A 19,087-nucleotide genomic window follows, 5' to 3' on the forward strand; every position below is an offset into this window, starting at 1 on the left:
AAATACGGCCGTAAAGCGCGACTGTCGCAAAAGTGTCGTAAATACGGCCGTAAAGCGCGACCGTCGTAGATACGGCCGTAAATACGGCCGTAAAGCGCGACCGTCGTAGATACGGCCGTAAATACGGCCGTAAAGCGCGACTGTCGTAGATACGGCCGTAAATACGGCCGTAAAGCGCGACCGTCGTAAAGCGCGACTGTCGTAAAGATGTAGTAAAATTCGGCCGTAAAGCGCGACCGTCGTAGATACGGCCGTAAAGCGCGACTGTCGCAAAAGTGTCCTAAATACGGCCGTAAAGCCCGACTGTCGTAAATACGGCCGTAAAGCGCGACTGTCGTAGATACGGCCGTAAATACGGCCGTAAAGCGCGACTGTCGCAAAAGTGTCGTAAATACGGCCGTAAAGCGCGACCGTCGTAGATACGGCCGTAAATACGGCCGTAAAGCGCGACTGTCGCAAAAGTGTCGTAAATACGGCCGTAAAGCGCGACCGTCGTAGATACGGCCGTAAATACGGCCGTAAAGCGCGACTGTCGCAAAAGTGTCGTAAATACGGCCGTAAAGCGCGACTGTCGTAGATACGGCCGTAAATACGGCCGTAAAGCGCGACCGTCGTAGATACGGCCGTAAAGCGCGACTGTCGCAAAAGTGTCGTAAATACGGCCGTAAAGCGCGACTGTCGTAGATACGGCCGTAAATACGGCCGTAAAGTGGGACTGTCGTAAAGACGGCCGTAAAGCGCGACTGTCGTAAAGACGGCCGTAAAGTGCGACTGTCGTAAAGACGGCCGTAAAGTGCGACTGTCGTAAAGACGGCCGTAAAGCGCGACTGTCGTAGATACGGCCGTAAAGTGCGACTGTCGTAGATACGGCCGTAAAGTGCGACTGTCGTAAAGACGGCCGTAAAGCGCGACTGTCGTAGATACGGCCGTAAAGCGCGACTGTCGTAAAGACGGCCGTAAAGCGCGACTGTCGTAGATACGGCCGTAAAGCGCGACTGTCGTAAAGACGGCCGTAAAGCGCGACTGTCGTAAATACGGCCGTAAAGCGCGACTGTCGTAGATACGGCCGTAAAGCGCGACTGTCGTAAAGACGGCCGTAAAGCGCGACTGTCGTAAAGACGGCCGTAAAGTGCGACTGTCGTAAAGACGGCCGTAAAGCGCGACTGTCGTAAAGACGGCCGTAAAGTGCGACTGTCGTAAAGACGGCCGTAAAGCGCGACTGTCGTAGATACGGCCGTAAAGTGCGACTGTCGTAAAGACGGCCGTAAAGCGCGACTGTCGTAAAGACGGCCGTAAAGTGCGACTGTCGTAAAGACGGCCGTAAAGCGCGACTGTCGTAAAGACGGCCGTAAAGCGCGACTGTCGTAGATACGGCCGTAAAGTGCGACTGTCGTAGATACGGCCGTAAAGTGCGACTGTCGTAAAGACGGCCGTAAAGTGCGACTGTCGTAGATACGGCCGTAAAGTGCGACTGTCGTAAAGACGGCCGTAAAGCGCGACTGTCGTAAAGACGGCCGTAAAGCGCGACTGTCGTAGATACGGCCGTAAAGCGCGACTGTCGTAAAGACGGCCGTAAAGTGCGACTGTCGTAGATACGGCCGTAAAGCGCGACTGTCGTAAAGACGGCCGTAAAGCGCGACTGTCGTAGATACGGCCGTAAAGCGCGACTGTCGTAAAGACGGCCGTAAAGTGCGACTGTCCTAGATACGGCCGTAAAGCGCGACTGTCGTAAACACGGCCGTAAAGCGCGACTGTCGTAGATACGGCCGTAAAGTGCGACTGTCGTAAAGACGGCCGTAAAGCGCGACTGTCGTAAAGACGGCCGTAAAGTGCGACTGTCGTAAAGACGGCCGTAAAGCGCGACTCTCGTAAAAGTTGCCGTAAAGCCCGAGTGCCCTAAAGCCGGTCGTAAAACGGCAACTTTTACGAGAGTCGCGCTTTACGGCCGTCTTTACGACAATCGCGCTTTACGGTCAAAGGTCAAAGGTCAAAGGTCACCCAAAGGTCACTATCAGGCTTTCAGGCACAGTATATGGAGTATGATGTCTTACTGAAGTGTATTTGCAATTTTTTCTCTGCTCTCATTTCTTTGTATTTTAAAATATTTTAAAAGAATGTCATGTGGGTATGAATTTAAAAGTAAGCTGTGTTCACATATGTTTTTACCATGCCTCAGGAATTTAAATAGTCCAACTGTCAATTAAAAGAATTTTTCCTTAATTTACAATGTGTTTGTTTTTTTCAACAACTGGAATGACACAGGATGGAAACTGTGCTTGAAAAAGCTTTGTTCAGTCACAGGATTCACTTGCTGCAGCCTATGACTCTTTAACCTCTAAAGATGACTGATTTGAACCCTATACATGAGCACATTTAAATGTCATAACCTACTCATTAGTGGGAAGAACAGAAAGATTAAAATATATGCAAAGAAACCCTATGTGAAGATTTATTTTGTATGCACTTGCTCACACATATCTTAGAGCTACAATACCACAGCTAAGAATAATTACTGTGGAGGAAAGGACAGAGAGCTGAGATGAACTCTGTGAAGTTCAAATGTGCAAACCCTCTCTGTTCCAGAAGTGAAGTGACATTCTCTAACTTGGGTGGGAATTTGCATAATGTGGGAAAGCTTGTTTCTTATCTTCACATAGTTGGGCTTGCTCTGGAATTATCAATTTTCAAGGAGCATTTCAAAATGTATGCAAAAAAGGGCTGCTCTTGAACCTCTGTAATCTCATATCCATTTGGAACACACATCAGGGGTTTGCTAAACCTCTGACTCTCCCATAATACTGCTTACATGACAATGATCAACTTCTTAAATAGCCACCACAGAAAAATAATTAATAGCAAGTTTAGAATAAACAGAAATTGCTGCAGAAATCGACTCAATGTTTGAAAGCAAATCATGTTTTGAAACGAGGTCATACATGCAAGGACATTACGTGTTGCCAGTGTCACATAGCTTGGAAGAACTGTTTCAGAAAGCACAGGTGTGCATCAAGCAAACAAAGCTATTTTAAGTGTCTGTGTTTGCTTTTCCAGTGCAGCATATTTCCATATTGCTTTCATCTGTCCATGTGGAGTCTGCAAGGAATCAGGAAGATTAAGCTGAACATATCATCAGTAACTGTAGGTACATAGAGACTTTAAAGGGTCTTATGACTTATATCCTTTGACTCACATTCTATGATAACATGAACATTGTGAGTCTGAAGACTTCTTGCTAATGATGAAATTATTTTTGTTAAAATCAAATATGAGTAGAATTTTACTGAATCCCAGAAATATTTTTAGAAATTAACACAGGTGCAAAATATCATTAAGAAATTCTTAGTTTAATTTTTGTTGCTTTTTTAGTTTTATTTTTCTTCTTTTCATTTTTTCCTTCCCCACCTTTTCAACTTAAAAGCTGAATATTCAAAAGGTATAATTTTCAAAAAGTTGAGTAATCAAATTTCAGTCATTCTCTGTAAGTATCACATTAGGAAAAACTGAATCTTTGGCCAAGTAAGCTTTTAGGCATTAAGAGACTTTCCAATTTTGTTCCTCAATGTCTAAATCATTGTAGGCTTAGGGCTTTGATATTTCTCTAATGCAATTTCTTAGTTGTGCACTTGGGATAATATTTTACTACTTCAGTAATAACAGCATTATGAGAAGAAATATGTAAGAAAGGTATTCCCATGCTGCATTAGTGAGAGGAATGTAACGTGGGCATCAGTGAATCTGAGCTCTGAATCATTTTAGTGGAGGTAAGGTAAAGGATTCAAAGTTACGCAGGAAGTATGAAAAAATGTCTTCATAATGATGCTTGAATCTTCACACGGATTCATTTATTTATGCTACAATTCAAAAGCTTATGTAATGGCATTCAACTACTTAACATCCACTTCAATTACTGTACACTGTGACTAAAGTTATTAAATAAAACCAATAGCTTTTAATGGAATTTCCCACACTTTTCAAATTCTTACTATTTCTATTGTATTAAAAAAAAGAGAAAGTTTTGGTTTGTTTCCTAAGCATTTTCATCTGCAGAATTTGGTGAAAAAAAAATTAACTTTCAAAGCACCTATGAAATGAGACAGAAAAGAAAAAGCATAGACTGCTTTCTTCCCCTACCCTCCCCCTTCTTTGTACAGTTGTCCTTGGCAAGATGAAATAAGTGAAATGAATCATGTGCTGTCACCATTATTGAGCAAGTTCTGATGGCTTTAGCTCGAGGTTAAGGTAAGAAAATCTCTCTGAATATCACAGTTTGCTTTCTCTCTCCATATCTCAGGCTGAAATGTCCTTTTTAAAATCTGTTTCTCTGTCCCTCCAAATCGATGCAATCAGACTTTGCTGAAAAATTGAAAAATTATGTTCTTCAGCTTTTGCATGTTTCTCTGAAAGCAAACAAAAACTCTTGACATTTTCTTGAACTCCTCAGATATGATTCCGTATTATTTATCAAGAGGTCCTGTCTCCACATCTGAAAGCAGATTCTGCTTGTTCTTTTCCCTGGTGGTAGAATTTTTTGCTGATTAGTATTACTGTACTATTATCATAATAATACTACTTTTTATTTCTACACCCTTTCTAATTTTTACACACATAGAAAAGCTATTCTGTTAATTCTTTTGTTTTTTTCCCAAAGCATGATTGGAGCAGATTTAAGCATTTCACGAAAACGATGCAATAGAAATTAAAAAGTGTTTGTAGTGTAACAATACTGGAAACAGATATGGTTGCTATTTCAACCCATTCATTGAAAAATGAAGCCAGAAACAAATTCATAGACTGGCAACTGCTGTGATAAACTCTCAGGGCTGTCTCTAATCACCGAGGTCAAGAATCTATGTGTACATGTCACACCTCTTATTTAGTTTACTTTGACTTGTTTGATTTATATAGAAACCTAAATCCAGAGTAGGAAAAGTGATATGGTTTGAGAACATGACAGACACATCTGGACCCAAGAACCTGTAAGTTGCTCTGTGCCCAGTAATACAAAAATATGCAAAAAGTAGAGGTTAAAAAGTAAATCAATGAGAACAGTTACATAAATTTTCTTTGTGAAGTTAATTGAAAAGGGGCTGAAAATGTCCACAATTTTACAGACAGTAAATAAATAAATAAATAAATAGTGATAAATGTGACCTGTGGAAGTCAAGCTCTCTAGTGAAGATAAAAATAAAAACTTTCTTTCCTAATATAAAATTAATTCATATAAGGTTCCTGGTGACCTGCACTCTGAGGAAGAGAACGATGTTAATCATAAGTCAATGAAACATTTGTTATTGTGTCTGTAAATAACTTAGAAGCATATGGTAGATGGGATGTGAGATCAGGCCATTTAACTGCAAATATAGTAAAAATATGAATCTGTACTTGTGCACTCAGATCTGCTGCCTAAACAAAGGTGTCCAGTGACATCTTTTTTATGACACTGTCCCACATATACACACCATCTGGCTTCCCAGAGAGGACAGGTTTCCTGGAGCCTTGTGCCTCATCTGACAGAGTTGTGCAGGTCTCAGCTGTCACTATACACATATATGTAGACAAGTTAATAAAGTCCCTAATCACTATGGGCAATGGAGCTTGAGAGCTATTCAGCTGGCCAAATGAAAGTGCTTGCTTTAAGGTGACATGAGCAGCTTCCAAGGTAACATTGATCATACTGACTGAAGGCTTGGTGTAGATTCATATTTACACTATCTGAGATACAGAGAATCAGAGAGATTTCAAACTGTATTGCTTTTCTAACTATGGGCAAGTTTACACTGAGTACAGTGATCCTGATGGGTCCTTTCCAGCTTGAAATGTTCTCTGATTCTATTACTTTATGAAACATAAGCAGTGTGAATACATTTCTACATAGAGAACTGTCAGTATGCGTCATTCTTGACAAATGCAATTGAACTACTGTGGTTAAAACAGTCAGTAGAAGTGTAGGAAAAAAGTTTACATCCTTCATTATACATATTTTTCCTCTAGTTTTTTTTTTCCCCTTTAAATCCCTCAATGCACATTGGAGTCCATTTTGTTTCCTGATAGTTTTAGTCAGGGCTTGATTCTGTTGTCATACGAAATTTTGTACATCATGAAGATGTTTGCAGGTGAACTGCTGGGCCTCTACATGCTCCTCCAAAAGGCAATGGTTGTTGTGTAACCTTGCCACACTGTGTGAGCACTTCAGGCACTTTAAGAGAACTGATTGCAACATACACTTTCCTTTAGGCAAGAAAATTAACCCCTAATATTTCACAATGAAAAAACAAATAAGTGTTTTGATAATGGCTGCAGCACACACAAATAGTGGTAATTATATGTAAAACACTAATTTAAACAACATTTATGCATTAAAAATGCAAACAATGTTCTTACTGGTACTTCTGGAGTAAGAAGACACAGTGAGTTAACAATCCGGTGACCTATTCTCACTTACACTCATCTGACACAGAATGCCATTGTACTCATGTCAGATTCATTTAAAATGAAATGCAATTTTTTTCAGTGCTACTTCGCACTGTGAAATGATGTAAATGAAAATTAAGCCTTGGATTTTCCCTACAGTGTATTTTGCTGCGTTCTGACTACAATTACACTCACAGAAATTTAGAAGAAGTTATGAGATTGCACCCAGTAAGAATGTTACTCACTATTTCAAATCCTATTTTAAGGATCCTGTTAATTTCGTGCTGTGTCGGCTAAATCATAGAGAATGATGCAGATTGGATTTTCACTTATCTAGTGGAATGTTTGAAGTTAAAAGTATGCTTAAGAATATTTTTTTTCTTTAATTTTACTGCTTCAGACTGAAATGGTTGATTTCTCCCTCCTGACAAGAAAGTCAAATGATTATTTTTAGATATTTCAAAATAAAATCCTTGTAAACTATGCAAATTGGGTATCTACAAATCCAACAAAGAAATTCATGATCTAGCACCACATAATTGATGGAAGGGATCAGAGTGAGGCTTGAAAAGTATCACTCTATCTAGCCTTTTATAAAGCGCAAGAATTATTTTGGATTGTAAGTTTTGTAATTTAGCATCTGAAAATTTTTTTTCCTTGGGTTCTGCTAGTTTTTATAAGAGATTACCTAAAAAATGGATGGCAAAAATGTTGTTTTAAGTAGAAAAATTTTAAAAATAAATTTTTGAATTAGTTTATCAAGGATGCATAGAATTATTTATTGACTGTTCTATAGAAGGGCAAGGGAGGAGCAGGGTGGGTATTGAGAAAGAGGCAGAGATGTTGCAGGTTTCTTTCTGTCTTTTAATAAGAAGGATCCAACAGCAAGATAAAATCTGTCTATTAAGACAGAATTAGAAAAGGAATACAGAGGAATATAGATAAGTAAATATTACACACCTTGAAAAGCCATAGGAAGAACCCATCTGGGGAACATCCATGCAGCATCAGATGGTCACGGGATGGATATTCCCACTTCATGCTGCGTAGACCCTCAGATCCCTCAGTGGGATATTGTACTACTTTCTTACCAGAAAAATTGTGTTTTCATACAGAACTTGTTGCTGCAATTTTAGATGAAGGCAAGGCATAAGTGATGCAATTGCCAGAGAGCTGTCTGGAGGCTCCTTGTTCCAAGTTAATCTGTAGACGAGAGCTTTGTGCAGCCCAACAGAGCCTGAAGACCACCTTGGACATGCAGCACAGAGCAGCAGAGGCTTGCACCTACTCAGGTTAATTGCACTGTGGATCACTAGTCCTTTTGCTTCCAGAAGCTTCCAGGACGAGATCGTTACGGCGACTGAACGTATTCTGGAAAGTAAGATCATCTGAAAAAACTACAAGGTAATGAAATGCTTATCCTCTAGGGATGTTTAGCCTTTAGAGAGTTGTATGAAAAAGCCATAGAAGAAGCATGTTTTAGTCAGTGTAACTGAAACTGAGTATCCCCCAAGGACAAATTCAGCACAAGAAAATAAAATGGAGAGTCGGGATCTTTCTGAAATGTTCCCTGCATAAATTCAGTTTGATTCACATGAGCTGTGAAAGGAGAACTCTTTGATAAGGAAATTTATTCTTATAGTGTTATGAAGTCAAATATAAAATGTCTATTCACTCCACTGCTATTCACCATAATTGGATTCTTTTCTGAATAGTTTGACTGAATACTGCAAGATCAACAAAGATGGCAGAATCTCATGCTAAATTTCAGTAAAAGTCCTATAATACAAGAGATAAACATGTAAGAGTCAGTTTTATAATACAAAATCCAATAATTTATGCTTTCATCTGCACAATAAAAATTATAGGAAAACTGATAGAGTTTTACTAGATAAAAAGTACTAGTCTAACAATCTGAATGGATGCATAACAGTCACCAGGCTCCTTGTTATTTAGCAAGAAAATCTCAGTGATACATTAGCCATAAAATAGGGGTTGCTAAGAAACGAAGAAAAAAATTCTTGACAATAATGGAAGCTTACTTGTAACCACAAGAAAAGAAAGCTTAGGGGCTTAAAGAATAAGGAAAGGTAAAGAAAACTCCCTTTTCCTTAAAAAAATATACCTATTTATATCTCACATCTCATCTTTTAAGTCAATCCTTGGTTTATGTCATTTCATTGCCAAAATGAGATTTCATTTCAAGTGCTGCTGAACATGGACTAGACATATACTTTTCTCCATTGAAAGTATCTACTTAGAAGCAAGATTTCTACCCTGCATATACAGATGGTCACCCTCACATTTAAGTGAAGGCTTATTTTGCATTTCAGGTGTCTGGAGTAAACCCTTAGTGTTAGGCTTTTTTGGAGAATGAGAAAATCATTGATCAGATAGGCATTGTATTGCTTTGTGATGTATTGGAAAAAAAGCTCCCAATATTACCAGTAAGATTGTGCCTGGGCCAGTCTCACCCTCGCTGCTGGGCCAAAGGCAGCAACTGCGGTGTTTCACCGCAGAGATACCTCGGCTTGCTGGTGGTTGCAGCTGGGCACTGAACAAGTCCAGGCTTGTAAGGGACCCCGTTTACCTCAAGAGGATAGCTTCAGGCGATGGTGAAGAGAAAAAGGAGAGGATTCTGCTGGAGGGTTTAATGTCCAGAGGTTTATTCCATGGTTACAGAGGTCTGAACGTGAGGAGCTGCTCCAACAGAACCATGACCGCATGGTCTGATCACCTTTTTAAGCTCAGGGACAGGGGGAGGGGAGGTACAGGTGAGCCACCAACCAGGTGAGAGGGGCAGGGTCTCAGGGGAAGATGACACCCAGACAGGCCAATGACCCCTGGGCCTGAGGGGCATCCTTTGAACTTGACCAACCACACGACACCTTGCTGGAACGTTAGGTCTGAGTGACAGGACTCACTCAGCATGGGGGCAAGGCGGGAGGGATAGACATACAGGCACACCTGGGAAAGTGACCTGGAAGGCCAAAATGGGACATCACAGCACACCACAACAGTGATGCACCTATATGCTTCAACAAATATAACTTCCTAAACTAGCTTCTCCAAACAGAATGAGGAAAACTTATGTTTAAATTTTCAGTCTTCTGATATTAACTAGATTTTGCTTATAGAATTGAAGTTAATTCCTGGAATTATGCTAGTCCAGTGCAGAGTGGTAAATTCACATATGACTTACTAAGCCATGGTTCAGCTGGGACAAAAGACCTCAGGAGTACAAAGTTTAAAAAGGTAGAAATATTAAATATATATGAGTTAATGTAATGAATTTTCCTTCACTGAATTTTTTTTAATGGAGCTTAATAGGCATAAAATCATTAGGGAATTGTTGAATGTAGAGTTTTAATGAAAGTGCTTTGAAACATATAGAACTGTATTAAGAAGTATGTCCATTAAAACTTCTTCTGTACTTTATGATATGAAAATTTCCCTTTTGATCTATTTGCTATAGTATGCATTTAGCTTTGAGTGTAGAAATCTATGGAAATAAACAAAAATAGGTTTCCAATTGAGATATCCAAGTGAATCTATGTACTTCTCTGCATCTGAGAAAAATCTATGCAGTTCTCTGCATCTGCTTTTTTAAATTTTGGTTCTAAATGGAGGTAAAGTATGACAATTACATGTGACTAATGCATTGTGGTTTTAGTCCTCAAATAATATATATGGAATTTTTTTGTAAAGAAAAAATCTTCAATTTCATGAATTTGCTTATAGGTAGCTATTTATTTTCATTGTCTGGAGTTAGATAACATTAAAAAAAAAAAAAAAACAGAAGGGACTTTAAAGATTATCTAGCTTGAACACCTCTGTCATAGCCGGGGACACTTTCACAAGAAAAGGTTGCTCAAAGTCCCATCCAACATGGCCATCTACCTATTCCAGTGTCTCTTCACTCTCTCAGTGAATAAGTTATTCCTAATTGTAAATCTAAACCTGCTCCCTTTCAGTTTAAAACTATTCTCTCTTGTCCTGTCACTACATACCTGTGTAAAAAGTCTCTCTCCAGCTTTCTTTCTCCTTAGAAGGCTGCTAGAAGGTCTCGTTGGAGCCTTCTCTTCTCCATGCTGAATTACCCTAACTCTCCGCCTGTCTTCATAGGAGAGGTGCTCCAGCCTTCTGATCACCTTTATGGTCTCCTCTGGACTTGTCCCAACAGGTCCATGTCCTTCATATGCTGATGCCCCAAGCAGGACACAGCTGGACAGGAGTAGGAAAGAGGGAGAGAGTCACGTCCTTCAAACAGGCAGTAGAAGCTGAAGAGCATTTTTACTCTGCTTAAATTTGTCATACGCATCTGGTCAGCAGAACAGGTCTCCTAATACACTCAATTGACTGTATTAGCTTAAATAAATGAGGCAAGCTAGCTTAGGGTGATCACAAATTGAATGGCTTCCATCCTTAGAAAATTGAAATATAACTTGCTATTTTCAGCTCAATAAGAAGTTAAAGCCTATATGTTGATTCCTTTTTCTAGTGATTAAGTAGAAAATAGAGCCAAATTACTGTACTTCAAATAAATGCAGTTTCCTGTTTCTAAATTGATAATGTAATACAATTTGCAAGCTGTGGGGGAAGATTGACTTTGGGTATGGTTTGTTTAGTTGGTTTTCTAAGCAGTGTAGCAGTGTTACTACTGCCACTGGCCTCACAATATTCATTTTTTCCTACTCGTGTGAGGAAATTAAATAATTTGATTTCAGAAAATACACAAGGTTTATAGCAGGCTTCTCTCATACTCCAAAAGCACTTAACTATCAGCTTTGCTGTCATGATGAGAATGTTATTATTGTACCATCTGGGACAACACACATGCATAGTATTAGTCATTTTTAGGTATACAATCTAAACAAAAACTCTGCCTATTCAAGTTGATGACAATAAGGATTATCACCTTTATAAAGGTCAATTTCAACTTAGCTTAGAACATATGTTTTATTTTTGATAGTGGCAAAATTCCTGCTCAAAGTTTTTTCATCTTTTTCCCCCCCACTTCTACAGAACTCAGATTATGTCAGCTCACTAAAGTAATTTTCAGGACTTCTTCTGGCTTGAAATAGTAGAGGATCTCTACTGATATCTACTTGTGCAGCTCACATATATCTGCAGAAACCAGGACTACCCATCCTGAATGTGAAACTTTACACAGACTTGAAAGGGGTTTAATGTGGTACAAACACTGCTTCAAAAAGAAAGAACATTAATGTTGAGATTCAATTGATTTTAAAATGCAAAGTTATATAAACTGTAAAATAGTATTTTACACTATTTTACACAGAATTTGCACACGAGGGCCAGACACTTGAGCTGTTTCAAAGTTCATAGACAAAAAAAGCTGCTACTGAAATTGTACAAATACTCTGTTATTTAGTTTGAGATAAGATGGTTGTCAGAGTAAAGATTGTATCACAGTTCAAAATAGCTTGTCTAATATGGAGTTCAGATGCAGAAGTGTTGCAATCCTATAGTCTTGGCCTCATTTAAGACCTTTACTGCTTGAACTGTAAATTTAATCTCAAATTTAAGAAGATAAGTACAAGAATCTGTTTCTTTGTTGAAGTAAAGCATGTACTAACACGTCTATTTGTCTTTCTGTTGACAGCTTGCATAGTCCTGCACAGTATTATGATACTTTCTCACTAACTGAACTAAAGAGACTGAAGGTATTGTATTCAGTAGTTAGCCTACAGTAGATTATCAGAATAAAGGAACTACAAAATTATCTAAGTTGGAAAGGATGTCAAGAAGTCTTGAATACAATTTTTTTTAAATGGAGGTCAACATTGACTTCATATCAAGTTTTTTTAAGTCATTATTCAGCTGAGTCTTGAAGACCTTCAAGGCCAGCATTATAAATGCTCTTCATCCACTCATGGAACATCAACTCCTCTTGTTAATTTTCCCAGGTTGTGTGAGTTTGTGCACATGAACTTCAGGTAAGTCAGCTTCTAATGTTCTTTATCCTTCACAAGACCTCCCTTACACCCATCACCCTGACCTATGTATTGTCTTACCTTTCTTCACTTAACTGAAAGCTCTTATCACCATATGATGATATGTGTGATACATGGTCCTCATCACCACTCTGGCAAGTCCTGTTTTCAAGAAGAGTCATCTGCACTTGGTGAAGTAGATCTCATGTCTTGCTAGCAGTTCTTATTCCTTAAAAATCTCTGTCATAAAAAAAAAAAAAAAAGAAAATCAAAGCACTGCTTGCAACAATGCCACTAGTCTGCTTGTTATTTCAGGATACTTCAGGAACCTCTGCCTGAGGCTTTCCCATCATCTGTGGGACCAAGGGGAATATCATCTTTGTCCTCATCTCTCTCTGTACTCCCTATTTCTCCAGGTTTCCTTAGCAGTATTAATGGTGAGCACATAGATAAGCAAAAATCCAAAGGCTGCATGAGACTCATCATCCTCTATGCCACATTCTGGATCCAGGCTCCATCAAAGAATTAATCTCCTGCGGCAGGAGTCCTGGTTGGCAGGTGGGTGCTTTTATCTCTTGCAAAACGGAGTCTCAAAACACCATTGCCAGCTGCTTCCTCTCAGCACTAATTCTTGATTCAGGCCCAGCTGGCTCTGAAATCTATTTCCATGAAATTCCTTCTCTTTCCTGGGCTATTAGTGCAATGAATGCATTCTGTAAATTCAGATCTGGAAGCCAAGGAGCCTTTCTCCTGCTGACAGAGAGCACAAGTCTCCATCCATCTCTACCTTGGGAGCACCAACCACTGTTATTAATGCATAATCTTTCATTGTCCCTTTTTCTTTTCATTCTGCAGCTCAGCCTCCTGTGTCTGCAGTCTCTGTGATGATCATACAAACCTCCTATTCATCCTCCCTGATGTTTCAGTCTGATTGCCTTTCCTCACAGGTGGGGCCACCATTGCTGTCACTCCAGCCTGCTCCAGATAAAGCAACAGATGTGAGCCCTGGGAGGCAGCATCCTCCATTTGCAGATGTGCGGGACCCATGAGCTCCAATGTGCCAGGGGTCTTACTCCTGCTGAAGCTGGACACTGACCCTGGTGAGGACACCACCATTGCCATGCAGTCCCACTGTCTGGAGGAGAATTCCTGGACCTCCTTTGCACTCACTGCAAGAAAAGTGTCCTACAAACAGCCAAAATGCCTGTAAGCTCACTTATCTTTTTGGACATTGTGGTCTGACTCACCAGCTCAGCTGAACAGACATCCTCACTGCAGAGGAACAGGAGGTCACTCATCAGAAGGCAGCTGTTTAGCAAACAAGTTAAAACCAGTTTGTTTTAGCAAAAAAAAAAAAAAAAAAAAAAGAGGGAACAGTGTTCTGGGATTTGCATATTTTGGAATGAAATTAACTAGGGAACTTTCTTAATTGCCCTTTTCCCCCCATTCTTTATCTTAACTTCAGAAAAAATTGAGCATTTATGAAAAAAATACTATGATCATAAAAATAGTAATAATTACAAATTTGATTAAAAAATCAGGAGCAACATCTGGAGTTCACAAAAGCAGAAGCATTGAATATTCTAAAGGATATGGAAATGAGATTTGAGGACTTCAAGGGAGCTCTTTTCCTCCATCAGCTTTATAGGATTATTTTTGGCACAGTTTCAACTGATGACTGGAATAAATCTTCCTGCCAGCATACAATTTTCTGAAAAACTAATTATTGTTCTGGTTGATCATAGGTGAGGTGGGTAGGGACATCTATTTTTAATGTTCTTGGAATCTCAATTTTTATGACCCTGTTTTTGCACTGCTTACAATTTTGCCAGGTTTCGAACATTTGGAATTAAATAGCTATGTGTGAAGTCTCCTGACTAAATACTCTTCAAACATTTTTTCAGAATCTGGTGGAAGAAGTGAGGGAATAGTATGTTGCCCCCCATGCCCCCCAAACTGTCAAGAAGCTCCAACACTTTCTGTCATCTTTAGAGGCATGACTGTCTTCCTGTTTAATTTCCCAAGGTGCTCAACTTGCTTTTTATTGCTCACTTAATACCATCAAATTAAAAGAACTAGACAAATTCTTTTATATTAGGAATTTTTTTCAGAATTCTATGATTCTCAATTCTGAAATTGTTAACTCCTTTGGACATCTGGTACTTTTCAAGTGGCTTGTAAATACACCTTTCCCTGAGAAGGATTGAGCACTTGTTAACCAAGTAATTTAAGCAGTGAGGAACATTTTCCTTAAACCATTCATTCTGACTGAAACGTTTAAATCTGGAAGTTTGGAGGATTTTGGAGTGCTTTGTGCTTTCTTTATTAATAATCAGAGCCAAAAAAAAAAAAAAAAAAGAATGTAAAACCTTCTCAAATAAACACAAAGAATAAGGAAGAAGTGACACAGGTGTTACAGAATTCAGAAATTTAACTGGAGAACTGCATTTTTACATTCACTGAGTTTTATTTTCTATGGTATAGATATATTGTTTTTTATCTTAATTTTGATACACTTGAATGTTGAAACATGTATCTCTGAAAAGGTTGCTGAAAATACTTTGCTGCTTTAAATAACACAAAGCAAATAAAAAGCAAATTTAAAAAGTCCCTCTTCAGTGTGGTTTAGGGTATGTGTGTCTTCTATTTGCCTTTGAGAACCTAACATGAAATGCAGAATTTATGTGTGTATAGATATTTATATTTTCATTGTTGAAATTAAAAGGTTTGACATTTCTTATGTTTGATTTGGTGTAAACACAGGGTTTATACACTGTAAGTACACAAATATTGGTAACTTCTTCACAAAAGGACGTGTAGAAAAGAAAAATATAAGTTGCCTTTTATTTAGTGTTTCCAGTAATGCTAAGATTGTTTTAGGTAAGTCAAGTAAAGTGATGTGTAACTTCTACAACCTTCAGCATAATCTTATCAGTGTAATATTAGGAACATTAATCAAGGAGATATCTGAAAAGAAAAATAAAAATTTTCCTCTTCTATTCTAAGTAATGTATGGACTTACCTGCAGATGGTATCAGGCAAAGCACTTTTGGCTATCTTCTAAACTACATAATTCAAAACTATTGTTTTGTGCAGAGTAGGAATTCTGTCCTTGACAGACTATAACTCATGAACTCTTGCTTCTGAAGGAAAACAGAATGCTGCTAAGGAAACTATTATTCATTTTACCTAGGTTTTCTCAAAGGGAACATACAGTTTAATGAGATTTGAAATGACTGTGCCTTGATAATTGTTTTGTGACTTCAAGATTTAGAAGGTTAAATCATATTATCAATATTACAGTTTTAAAGGGTTAAAACTGAATGAAATTTTTTTGAGGTTATCTATCAAAAAGGATACAGTTAGAGCACTATGACATGCTAGATACCTCAAACTTCTGTGCCAGTCAGACCAGAATGATATTTTTTTCCTTTCTTTATCTTGCATATAAAAATATTGTGTCAACTATATGTTCTTAAGCATAAAAATGTACAAAAAACCAACAGGTTCTGAAAAGAACAAGAAGTTTGAATATGAGCACGTCTGACTGCCTTTCTTTCTGAACCCTGAGAGTACTTTCCATTCATATTGTGAAATTTAACAAGAGGCAACAAATATTAAATTTTTACTTAACAGACTGAAATAAGGTTTGTATTTAACCTGCTGTGTTCTGTTCTTTGAACTGTAAAAGCTCATATCTTCCAGGTGAGATGCGACAGCAAAGTTCACCATGTTCAATAAAGACCAAATTGCTCTATTTTCAAGAGACAAAGTTCCAGACTGAGTGGGGTCGAAGTTTTCTGGGGGTCAGTAATATAGATTACGGTTAATGCTCTTTTGATGTCTTTGAGACCCTGCTTGTCTTCTCCTGAAATCCATCGAAGAACCGTGACTGACATGTTGAACCCTTGAGCTCTTAGATTTTTCTCCATTTTGTGAAGTAGGCAGTAACTTAATAAAAAAGGTCAATCATACACATTTTACTCATGCAGCCAGCGATTTTACCAGAGGATGCAATTACTTAAATAGCAAGGATTTCTCAGATGAGTAATGTCTTGAAGCATCAAATCCTACATTGTAAAATATCTAATGATTTCTAAGGATAAAGCAATTGCAAAAAACAGCTTCATCAGAGCATTCTTTCTATAAACAAATGCATTTATAATTTATAAATATAAACTATGCCTTTGAAGCAGTAGCCACTGAAAAATTGGTATTAACAATTAATTACAAGTGCTGTTCTTTGTCTAAAAATTTGTTGAAAATAAAACCAAATTTTCCCTCTTTGATTTTTATTTCTCAAGCCATTTTTTAAATTAATGATCATTGATTTCTTGTAAGTTGACTAGTGAAAGAAATACTTAAATACTGCAGTAATGTATATTTCCCATAGATAAAGTGCTAATAAGTTCATGTACATCTGTTTTCTGCAACATTTATTCCCTAGTATTGAGAAAATAGGGATTTGGTGTGCTTTAACCCTGGTCAGCAGTTATGCCCTATGAGCCACTCACTCACACCCCCACCAGCAGGACTGGGGAGAGGTAAAAGGGTAAAACTGGAAGGGTAAAAACACAGTTTATAATCTCTTGGAATGGTTGACCTTTTTGAAAAATACATTTCAGGTTAATCAGATAAACCCATTCAAAGAGCCTAATCATTCAAATTTAAACATATCTTGAATATAATTTTCTGTTTAATTCCAAAAATAAAATATAAAATACAGTGTAGTTATATTGTTCCTTGCTATTTCACATAAATTTTTGTAGCACAAGATAATGAGAACAAAGAAGACACAATAAAAATAAAAAACTGTGCGTTGATGCTCAGCATTTTCTATTGCATCTTTCAAACCATTGAAATGTGATGGTGAATATTCTATTAAGGTCATATATAAAAAAGACAAACTAAGCAGTAAACCTGTTTACTTAATGAAATAATAAATCAGAAAACCAATGTAAAAAAAGATTTTTATCCACATTTTATAGGAAGACCATTAAGAGTCACAAATGAATGTGTTACTAGGCAAAAACAAGAGTCTTTGAAAATAAAAGTAGGAAATAAATTTATGATAGATTTCCGAGGTAATTTGCATTGGATATGTATCAGACCACTATCAGTACCACAGTATCAGACCACTTATCAGTATAAAATTAACATTAATCACATTCAAAGATAGAATCACATCTGTGCTGAAGAAACAAAAAAAAATAATAGGTATTGTATGGAACATAATTCTTGATATGGTATAAATTTATGTTGGTATTTATTGATAGGAGCTGATCTGGCATGTTCCAGGTTGTGGTGATCCCTTGAAGTAAGTAGTAAGAAATTTGAATGGACACTTGTTTTTTGTAAAATGTAGGATTTTGGTCATGTCCTAGAATAATGGTTTTATTATCTTATGTAAATTTGACTTAAAAGTTTAAGAACATAATGAAATATGAGCTGTTTAGAATGGCTTCATGAAGTATAGCCTATGAGAACACAAATACTAATGACATTACTGATGTTCCCTGCCAATCCAAGTAAAAATACATTCTCTTGAGTGTCTTCTTTTAATGAAAAAAACTAAACTGTACACTAATTTAGATATGGAAACTTTCTGTATTTAATTAAGTAATCATATCTCATTTTTACAACCTGACAGCATAAACAGAAAAAAAAAAACCAAAATAGAAACATGAAAAAAAAGATTCTATCAGGCTCACACCTTCAGAAGAAACCTCTCCGATTTCTACTCCATTTTATGTTCAAAGCGCTCCAGACCTGAAGCATAATGTAAATGTTTAATTTAATTCTTTTCATAACTGAGGTAATATTATTCAGTTTTTCAGGTAAAGCAGATACTTCCTTCAGTCCTAAATAAGAAGCATACCAAGGAAATCTAATAGAAGCTTCTTATGATCTGCAAGATTAGGCCTGCAATATAGTATGACTCACAAAACATTGTTACTGTTAGTGGCCCCATGAAAAATAGCATTGCCATTGCCCATGACAGAACACAGCCCTTGTGTTGGTTATGCCTAGTTGGTTATGACTGTGCAAGGCTCTGGTCCTGGCCAGCTGTTATCAGTTTACCCTGGGAACTGGCTATGTGAGCTTGGTATGAAGTTTTCTCTTTCGATAATATGCAGCTTAAATGTGAGGTAATAGAAAAGACTTTGGTAATATGACACAGATCAAAAGCAGAGGTTCCAGAGGCATAAAGAGCTCAGTGACAGTCAAGTGTGGGTCATTGAAGAAGCTCAATGTAAAGAGATGGGATAAAACAGCTTTAACTTTAAGGAAAGGAGCATCAATTAAGTAAGGGGAAAGGAATATGAAATGAAAAAAAAAAAACATAGGTGAAGGAACAGGATAAGGCAACTATTGGGAATGGCAAAGCAGCCGCCATCTCACCTACCAAACATGGTGCCAAAGGCTGGCATTTGCCAAGGAAATTAGCTGTCTAATAAAGGACAAGATCCCAATTTGAGTCATGAGGTCAAAAAATTCACACACACTGTTCCTCTGCAGTCTCTCCTTAAAGGATTTTTCAGCCTGATCAGGTCAATGATTAAGACCATCAAGGACCATTGCAATCAGGAAGGTGTGGCACCAGCAGTGAATAGTGGACGTTCAAAGAAAGTGTAAGATAAACTTTTAAAGGATTTATGACTTAAAATACAAAAATGTTCAAACTTCATTTTGGTAGTGTGTGTTGTTAGTCAATGTTA

This window comes from Melospiza georgiana, chromosome 2, assembly GCF_028018845.1.
Source record: "Melospiza georgiana isolate bMelGeo1 chromosome 2, bMelGeo1.pri, whole genome shotgun sequence".
NCBI classification, from domain to species: domain Eukaryota; kingdom Metazoa; phylum Chordata; class Aves; order Passeriformes; family Passerellidae; genus Melospiza; species Melospiza georgiana.